General features: G+C 38.1%; 1 pseudogene; it reads left to right on the top strand.

Moving 5' to 3' along the window:
- Positions 1–2259: 2259 nt before the first annotated feature.
- The window catches only part of LOC116866943, a 65386-nt pseudogene continuing 57670 nt past the window's right edge, over positions 2260–9975 (top strand).

Raw genomic sequence — 9975 nt, 5'->3', positions numbered from 1 at the left:
TGAAGGTGTCCAGTGATTTTGTAGTGCATGAACAGATGATGAAACCTAGTGTGGGAGATGTTTAGTAACTTTCCTGAGATCACAAAGTAATTGGAAACTCTGTCTCTAATCACAAAGCCTGGGTTTGTTCCATTATACCAGATGCATTCATGACACAGCTTCAGAAACTGTAAAAATAATTTAATAAAGATTTTTAATATAAATTTTAAGGGGACTATTTTGTTTTCATTATATACTTATTATCTATTATTTTCCTATTATATATATATATATATATATATACTTGCTCATATATTTTTATTACAAAGTAATTATAATTGAAATATAGAGAAATGTTTACCATCTGAATTGGGTTGAATGGCGTCCCTATCCCCATCCCAAAAATGTATGTCAACCTAAAACCCCAGAATGTCACCTTATTTGGAAATTGGATCTTATGTGGAAAGATGTATTCAAGTTAAAATGAGGTCATACTAAATTAGGGTGGGCCCTAATCTAGTGACTGGTATCCTTATAAGAAGAGGAAAATTTAGGGGCTCTTTGGTGGTTCAGTCAGTAGAGCATATGACTCTTCATCTCAGGTCATGATCCCAGGGTCCTGGGATCAAGCCTCACATCGGGTTCCCTGCTCAGCAGGGAAGCCTGCTTCTCCCTCTCCCTCTGCCCCTGCCCCTGCTCTCTGTCTTTCTTAAATAAATAAATAAATAAATAAATAAAATCTTTTAAAAAAGAAAAAAAAAAGAGGAAAATTTGAAAATAGAGACATGAACATAGAAGAAACATACACACAAGGAGAACATCATGTGACAGCAGAAGCACAGATTCAAATGCTCAATCTGCAAGACAAGAGACAACAAAGTCTGCTAGTAACTACCTGAAGATAGAAAGGGGCCAGGCAGGATCCTCCCCTGGAGCCTTCAGAGGGAGGAGGGTCTGCTAGGACCTTGATTTCAGACTTCTAGTGTCAGAACTGTGAGACAATACATTTCTGTTGTTTAAAGCACCCAGTATGCAGTACTTTGTGCTTTGTTTGGTTTTGTTTGGCTTTATCCTCATTTTAATCTAATTATCCTATTAAAAAGGGGAAAATGCACAAGCATGACTCCCCCATCATATAGCACATATAATTAATATGTAAGGACAACTGAGTTACATCCATGAGAGATGGTGTGACCTTAAACATTTTGCAAACTTGTTTACTGATGTTAAATCTCAATTCCTATACCAAGAGAGCCAAAAGGAAAACAAACAAACAAACAAAAGAAATAGTAATACCCTCCTTAAGAGAAAGAATTTACAAAGATAATTGCTTTAAACCTACAAATTAAAGAGAGGGGGAAAAAAAAGAAAACAAAACTCAAAACTATCAAGTTTACCCACTTAGCACACAGCAGATCAAAATTAACCCAATCAGTAAAACAGGCATGAGCACTAACCGTTAAACACTGTCAGACACCTAAGCACTACTTAGGCTTAAGCACTTGGCAGAAAAGCAGTATACCAAAAACGTGCATTCCTCTTCTCGGACATCCATTCCTTTACCCACACATATATTTACCATTACTTGGACTAGGCAGCAACAAGGACAGCTAATCTCCTCTGGGAAACTAAGAAAATGAAAACTTGAGTTAAGAAGGGCCTATGAGGGGCGCCTGGGTGGCTCAGTGGGTTAAGCCTCTGCCTTCCGCTAAGGCCATGATCTGAGAGTCCTCCCATCAGGCCACACATGGCGCTCACTGCTCAGCGGGAACCTGCCTCCCCCCCCACCCCCCGCCTGCCTACCCCACTCTCTCTCTCTCTTGCCTGCCTCTGTGCCTACTTGTGATCTCTGTCAAATAAATGGATAAAATCTTAAAAAAAAAAAAAAAAAAGGATTGCAAAGCAACAATTTCAGGGACCGAAAGTTATTTGTATTGAGGGCCTACTACTTCATCCACTGAAATTAGCTCAACCAGGTGCTGGAAAACGGGTTCATAACTGAACGAGCAGAAGCAAAGCAACACTACTAACAAGCAGCTGGGAGGAGCGGCACAGGAGGGAGGACGTGATGTCCTCCCACGTCACCACCATACCGCTCTGGCCCACCATCTACCCATTGCACTGGACCTGAACACATTGCGGCCGCATGTTGCAGGAGCAGCGGCATCTCCTGTTAAGACATGGGCCACCCCCTGTTCCTGTGACCACCTCTTGGGCATAAGCCCGTGGCGACGGCACTGTCCCCGGGGCTCAGTCAGACTCAGGGAGATGCGAGTCAGCATGAGCAGACAGTCCTCCTCCTGGCAAAGCTGTCAGGGCTCAGAGCCCTGGGGTAGCCCAAAGGCCAGGAGGGGCAACCTGGGGGCAGAGGCCGCCACATTCCTCCAGATCCCACTGGGAGAATCCAAGTCACCGGCAGACTCGGGGTTCCCCCCACACTCCAAGACCACTCTCTGCCTGATGCTTGGTGGGACCACGTTGCTCTGCCTCATGTCAGGCCCTCCAGCAGAAAGGACAGGGTTCCAGAGGGGTCCCCCAGGGAAAAGAAAGGTGGGCCACGGCACCCCAGTGCCAGAAGGGCCAAGCAGCGCTCTCGCCATCTGGTTGGCTCACCTTCCCCTCAACTCCGGTAGGTACTCTCCAGGCCGCGTCATCTCCACATGCTTGTCCGAGTGTGGGGCACCATTTTAGGAAGAACAAGCCACTGGGGCAGCTGGCTGTGTCACGTCCTGTTTGTGGTACTTTGCTCCCACAGCCCAGAATGAATATGCCATCTAGTGATAGAATATATATTTTCACAGATTATTTTACAAATTATTTTACATATAAATACACATACATGTAGGGGCCTGGTTAGCCAGAGGGAGCCCTTTAGTTGTAAACTTAGACTGACCCCGCCCCTCCCAGAGGAACTTACTTGCAAACCCCAGATATAGGGGTGGGCCAGGCCAGATGGAGACATCCAATCAGTGGGGCACACATATATATACTGTGGTGAGCTGAACTCCCATTGGCCACCTGTGTGTGGGCCGGGCTCAACCACCTCTATAAAGGTTAGTCTGTGCCGCAGGGGTGGGGGGAGTAGTAGGAGGAGTTAGAATAGCTATTGCGATAGCTGTTAGAGTAGCCATAGGGAGCCATTAGGGTAGTCCTGCCGTAATAGTTGTCGGGAGCAGCCCAGCCATGAGCAGCCTCGTTGGCTAGCGGCCTGGCAGGGAAGCGGCCTCGTCAGAGCCGTGTCATGTGGAGCACTCTGTGTCGTAGGGGTTGTCATCCTCGTCGTCGTCGTCACTGTCCTTGTCGCCTCTTCCTCGTTGGGAGCGGCCTCACCAGGCGAGTGGCCTTGCTGGGGAGCGGCGTTATCGTCCTCGTCGTCATGGCCTCTTCATAAGAGATGCCCCCACCGGTCGGTTTGATTTTCGATGCTTGGCACGAAATAAAGCTTTGTTTGATTTTTGCTGTGTGTCAGTCTTGTTCCTTTGATCACGACCCTAACAATACACATTTGAAAAATAGCCCATGAGGAATAAAAACATGTTCATATTTGGCCATAGAAACACATGCCTTATTATTTGTATTTATTTAGTGCATTGTTTTCTATCAAATATTTTGTAATCAGCTTATAGAATAAAATGCTGCAGAAATATATTCAGCTGAAATATTCAATACATAAGAATTAGCAATTATTTAAACATTTATGAAAATAGTTATTTGGTATATTAATATCTTCATTTAGAATTAATTTGCATATCTTAATTTTTATGTCATTAATTCTTATCTACACATTTCTTCAATGTGAATGGTATTGATTTTCTATATTTAACTTCTTGAAAATATAGTTGTGATTGAAATGTAGATCTTAAAATCTAAGGGGGAAAAACAGTGAATCTTATGTAGCAATGTGAGATTAAAGGAAATTTTAGCTTGATTCTTGACTTAACATAAATGTGTCTTTCTGACTTAAAAGTCCCTTAACTGTGTAAATGTATGGCATAAAGCACTGCCTTTTGTGAAATGAAAAATTTAGTAGATAATTAATCATGCCAATTGTTTTAAGATGGGTATTCATTTTTAATGCATAATTTGAATGAAAACTACCAAATTACAGAAATAACACGTGAAATCTCTGGCTTATGGGCATTTGGGGAAAGCTAAAGGATAGCAGTGAACATAAAACGTCCAGAAGAGATCACTTCAAAAGCTTTTTCCTCTCATATTAGAGAATGTTTTGCTGTTCAAATTCTGCTTTTTTGAACAAGAAGACATTCTCTAATACAAATCCTGGGAAATAAGAAGATGAAAGCCCCACATCCGAAAAGATGTGAGAAATTGTATGATTTTAACCCTACGTGGATTAAGGCAAAAACTGAGTAGGTTAGTTTGCAGTGTGTAGTGAATATAGCAAGAATCTATAGAAATGATATATAACTCTTAAAATCATGAATTATTGCTCTATTTTTTCCTACTGCTTGGTATATTTTTGTTGGCATTGGTTTTTAAATAACCATAATTTTAGTCTCTTTTTCTCTAAAAGAATCATAAATGAATGGAAAAATTAGAAGTACAATGTAAATATTTTTTATACTTTCTTGTCTATCATTCCCAGGTACTATGGCAGGTATTTTTTATAAACAAGGCCATTCTTCTTATAACCACAATAAAACCATCAAAACCAGAAGGTTTACCTTAGTAAGTTGCTATCATCTAATTATCAAAGTATACTCAGGTGTTGGCAATTGTCCCAAAAACATCTTTTACAGCTAAAGTATCCAATTCAGAATTACATGTTACATTTAGTTGTAATGTCTCTCTCATCTCTTTTAGTCTGGAACAGTTCATTAAATTTCATGAGATTGATATTTTTATAAATTACAAGGCTTTTTTTTTTTTTTTAAGATTTTATTTATTTATTTATTTGACAGAGAGAGATCACAAGCAGGCAGAGAGGCAGGCAGAGGGGGCGGGGGAAGCATGCTCCCTGCGGAACAGAGAGCCGGATGTGGGGCTTGCCTCCAGGACCCTGAGATCATGACCTGAGCCTAAGGCAGAGGCTTAACCCACTGAGCCACCCAGGTGCCCCAGGCCTTTTTTATTTATTTTTTTTTAAGATTATTTCTTTAGTTTGGTTTATCTGATATTGCCTTATGACTAGATTCAGAGCTGCATCTTTGACACGAATATCACAAAAATGATGCTGTATTCTTCTCACTGCATCCTATCAAATGGCAAAGTAGTTCGTTTTTGCCCCATTATTGATAGATAATGTTTAATAATTTAAGATGGTGTTTTCCAATCTTGTCTACTGTAAGATAACTCTTTTTCCCTTTGTGATTATAGTTATTTTGTGGGAAGGTATTTTGAAACTATGTAAATATCCCATTCCTTTAAAAAATTTTCAAATCATTCATTTATTTTTCTAATATTTGTCTACTCATCGTTCCCTAATTTATTTGTGTATTATAATCTACATTGTCATTTCTTTGAGTCTCAAGTTATCCAGATTTGGTCAGTGGGAGTTCATCTAACCTAGTTTTTCTATTCTCTTGGGATATTTTATCATTTTTAAGCATTTTCTTCCCAGTGCTCTAGACATTCCAGGCTCATATTCCCTTCCCCAGCCATAATAGCAGCTATTTCTGCAATGTACTTTTTTTCCTCTTATATAGAAAGTGGTAATAGAATTATCTGTATACTAGATGGGTTAATTGTTTTAGGTTAGCAATTATTTCTGAAGACCGTAGTGACTAGAACTTGGGAATATATGCATCAATTTACATATGCATTAGTTTATTTATTATCTATTTATCCATCCGTCCATCTCTCTATTGAAAAGCCATGAGTTCACTTCTAATTTGAGCCCAACACTACAGTTTATTCTGGTTTTCTTTGTTTCTAGGTTTATAACTACTATTGTTGTCAGTGAGAAACATATCTACTGTTTTATTTAATATATTTATATATTTGATTAATAGTCCGTATGTAGGCTATGTCTATTTGCGCTGCCATCCCTTCTCCTATGTAGGTACCTGTTAAAGTTCTGACACCCTGATGTAGGTTATAAACTATATGACACCATTATCATTCTGCTTAGATTCTAAAGTCCCACACCAATGTATCCTTCCATAAGGGCATAAAGTTTCAGTAGGAGTATAAATTGTTTATGGAAGCAGTCTGATAATATGTATAAAAATCTAAACTATAACTGTCTTTGGAAACCTTTTCCGTGCTAGGAAGTTAACCTAAATAAATACACTTACATGTACGCAAAGTTGGATGTACAAGGCTTTTAGTATACCTAAAAGTGACTAAGTGCATAAACATACTCCAAGATAGAAAGGGGAAAGTCAAGCATATAAATTGAAAATGAGTACCCATTAATTAAGACAGAAAGAGAAAAGCATTTGAGATACAAGTTTAGAGAAATAGAATAACTATATAAAAACAACTGCCAATAAACCAAAACTGTAAGGGAAAGAGAGAGAGGGAGAGAGAGGGAAGAAGGAGGAGGAGGAGGAGGGGGAACAAAAGATGACCATGACAGAGAGTGAAGGAGGAAGGAAGGGAAGAAGATGGTAGAAAGATAGATAGATAGATAATAGAAAAGAAGCACTTCACACCAAAAGCATTCTATTTTAGACAAAATATTCTCACAGTTATACAGCTATATTTTAATAGGCACATAGAGCATACACATGAACTTTTATCCAGATTGAATCTCTTAAGTAGCTTACCTTCTCTGTCTTTGCCCATTTTATGTCATCTTTCTACCTGGACCATGCCACAACACACGTGTTTATCCTTGCCCCTCCCCCAAATCCCAGAAGCCCCAGAATCCTTTATCAACGTGACAGATACTTTTGCCGTAGCAATCCTTGACTTGCTCCACCTGAAAATACTGAGTGCTTTAAAATTTTCCCTTCTTCTGATGTAAACAAATATGCATGTAAGTTGTTTCTTAGAAGAGAATTACCTACATAATTTGGGAATTAAACTTGAGGTGATAGGATTACCTTTCTCAGACCATATTTGCATATTAGCAAATGCCTTCTATCCTTAACCCCTTACCCAGGGCCAAGGGCAAAGACAACATTAGAGGAGGGTAACCCCATTTTGCTCACTTCTGTAGGATTCTGTTTTGGTTTACTGCATTATTTTGGTAAGTTCTTAATTGAAATATGTAAATGAGTAAATAAAACTTCTGATTTGTATGCAACAAAATGTAATGCACACTATATCCCACACTTTTCTATTCTTTAACTTTATTTACTTGTAAATACCACTTTACTCTTAGGAAATAGCAGTATGGTAACTTGAGGGAGAATATCCTAGAAGCTCAGAATTACCTGGATGTCTCATTCCACACAAACTCATCCTTTTCCAAGTTTAAAATGTGGCAAACTCCACAGAAAGAATTGGCCAGTTCAAAACATAAAATCTTCATTATAATCTGAAATCCTCTCCTTCACTCTCCTTTCAAATTTCTTTCACATATAGGAACACCTGTTTTCTACCCAGAAGAACTTAGTAAGATAACTAGCTATAGTTTTGGCAGTTTGGAGAAATATAACTTTCCCTGATGTCTCTATACTGGAACCTTTTTTTTTTTTTTTTTAATTTAAATCTCTCATTCTTCCCATTGGGAAAAATTTACTACAGATAATTCAAGAAAATTTCATTTATTTAAAGGCCTTTCTTCCTTCTGTTCAACTACATTTATAGGAGCTTATAGAGGGTTGCAGCATTGGATTGGTAGATTGTTAAGGGAGGAAGTCCCTAGCTTCCTTCATGATCCTTATTAATCTAAGATGTACACACTGAAACAGCCTCACTTTCAACTGCCTTCTCATTATTGTTCTATGCAGGTAATTACAGCTCAGTGCATGCTCTGACAAGTCATCACCATGTTTCACTCTTTTTTAGCTACTTCCTTGCCACTCTCAGACCACAGGAGACATAAGCTACACTGGAACTTTGAGGCTATGCCAAGCTCACCTGCCAGCATTGCCATCTTTTCATGGCAACCAGAAACTCCACAGAGAAGGTGAGCAACTTGTCTCTCTAACCCTGAGGTATCAGGTTTGTCTAACAGTATTTAATCAGCTATGTTCTGTTATTACTCTCTCTCTTCCTTTAGGCTATATAAATTTTAGCTAGTCCGGATGAAGGGTGAGGATGTCTTGTGTCTGATAGAGTACATATAGTTTCCAATCAATTGTGTAGCCTTGGGTGTTAAGCTTAAGAAATATAAAAGACAAATATTTAATTATATTATTCTACATCTTTCTTTCCCTAGAGACAAAAAAACAGTTGCCCCTGGTGGGAAGGATAATTGGGTCCATTGAAAAATCAAAAGAAAATTTCAGTTTTTAAAAAAAATTTGCTTAGTGCATAAAGAATTCCTAAAGCATCCAATAGCAAACTTCCTTCTCTGTTGCCCTTTTTGACTTCCTGTGTTTATACTTATTCTTAGAGCTGCTTTTTAAAAGCAACTGGAGAGTGTGATTTATAACTTTCAGCCTGAAAATGTCAGAAAAAGTGGCCAACACCAAGTCTTGCTCTGTGAAGTTTAAAACATCATGAAAATTATGTTCCTCCCCTCTACCAAATTGTTGTCTCCAAAACCCACAACTGCCTCATGGGCTGGGGTAATGATGAAGACATAGTAACAAACCTATACCTGCCTGGAGAGTTTCTTAAATATGCTGATTCTTGAACGACAATCCAGGGTTACAATATCATCATTTTTAGAAGAGAGAAAAGCTAGTATTCATACTTAATAAACAATTAAAATAATTATTTCTTTCAGTTTGGAATATTCTATCCTAGAAGATATTAGCTATTATATGTGAGCTATAAAAACTGGCCATACAAATGTAAAAAATAAAATAAAAGCCTTCAGATAGCTATTATTTCAAACCAATTTGGGCTACATTAAAAAAAAAAACACTCAAAGGGATAATTATAAAAAAATCTCAGAAAATATTAAGGACCCCATTCCCATGCACACACACTGGAAAAAAAATAGCATAATAGCGCAAATCAATGTCCTCAGACATTTACAATCTCATCTCCATAGGATCATTGATAATTCCAGAGAATACCCCAGTCTTTTTACTGAGAATATAGAACAATGGAAGAATTGAGTGGGTAACAAAAACTAAATCTAAGTATCTAACAATGGATGAACTTGTTAAATAATGTTGTTTAAGGAATTTTAAATGCCATAAAATTAAACCATTCAACAGTATTTAATGAAATTCTTCTAAATTAGGCAGTATGCTAATGTATTAAAATATTATACTCCTACATCTATTTATATGGAAAACTTGCTTATAACAGATTTTTAAGTATAAGGGTTAATAAGAAATAGTCAGCATATTATGATTTATATCAAAAATACACATAGAGGGATGGCTCAGTCAGTTAAGTGTCTGCCTTGGGCTCAGGTTATGATTCTAGGGTCCTGGGATCAAACTCGTCATTGGGCTCCCTGCTCAGTGGAGAGCCTGCTTCTCCCTCTCCTCCCTACTAGTGCTTTCTCTATCTCTGTCTCTGTCTCTCAAAGAAATAAATAAAACCTAAAAAAAAAATACACATAGAGATATGAGCTTTAGATGGACACAAAGATGAAAAACTTAATATTGATTATGAGTTAGGATCCTAGGTAATTTTTAATTTTATTTTTATCTATTTTCTACATGTGTTCATCTTTGTTTCAGCCAGGCTCACCACTCTACCTTATTCCTCCCAGTAGACATGTCAGGTGGCAACTTGTTATTTTCACCTTCTTACCTGCTCCATTTTGTTTTGATGAATGATGCAGTCTTGAGAAATGACATTCAGGGTGTCAAGGGGTTTGATGATCAGGTAGTTTTGGCTATACTTTGGATTTAAAATTGAGGCCCAAAAGCCTGAGCCAGTAGGTTTTGAATGAAATTTCTTTTACTCAAATTTTCTATCCCTTTTCTTTGTTTTTTCTTTGATTATCTTCTCTTT

Source organism: Lontra canadensis, unplaced genomic scaffold (genome assembly GCF_010015895.1).
Source record: "Lontra canadensis isolate GAN:19392208 unplaced genomic scaffold, GSC_riverotter_1.0 scaffold11, whole genome shotgun sequence".
In the NCBI taxonomy this organism is placed as follows: domain Eukaryota; kingdom Metazoa; phylum Chordata; class Mammalia; order Carnivora; family Mustelidae; genus Lontra; species Lontra canadensis.
The sequence above is the reverse complement of the archived record's forward strand: the minus strand, read 5'-3'. Positions and strand labels throughout refer to the sequence as shown.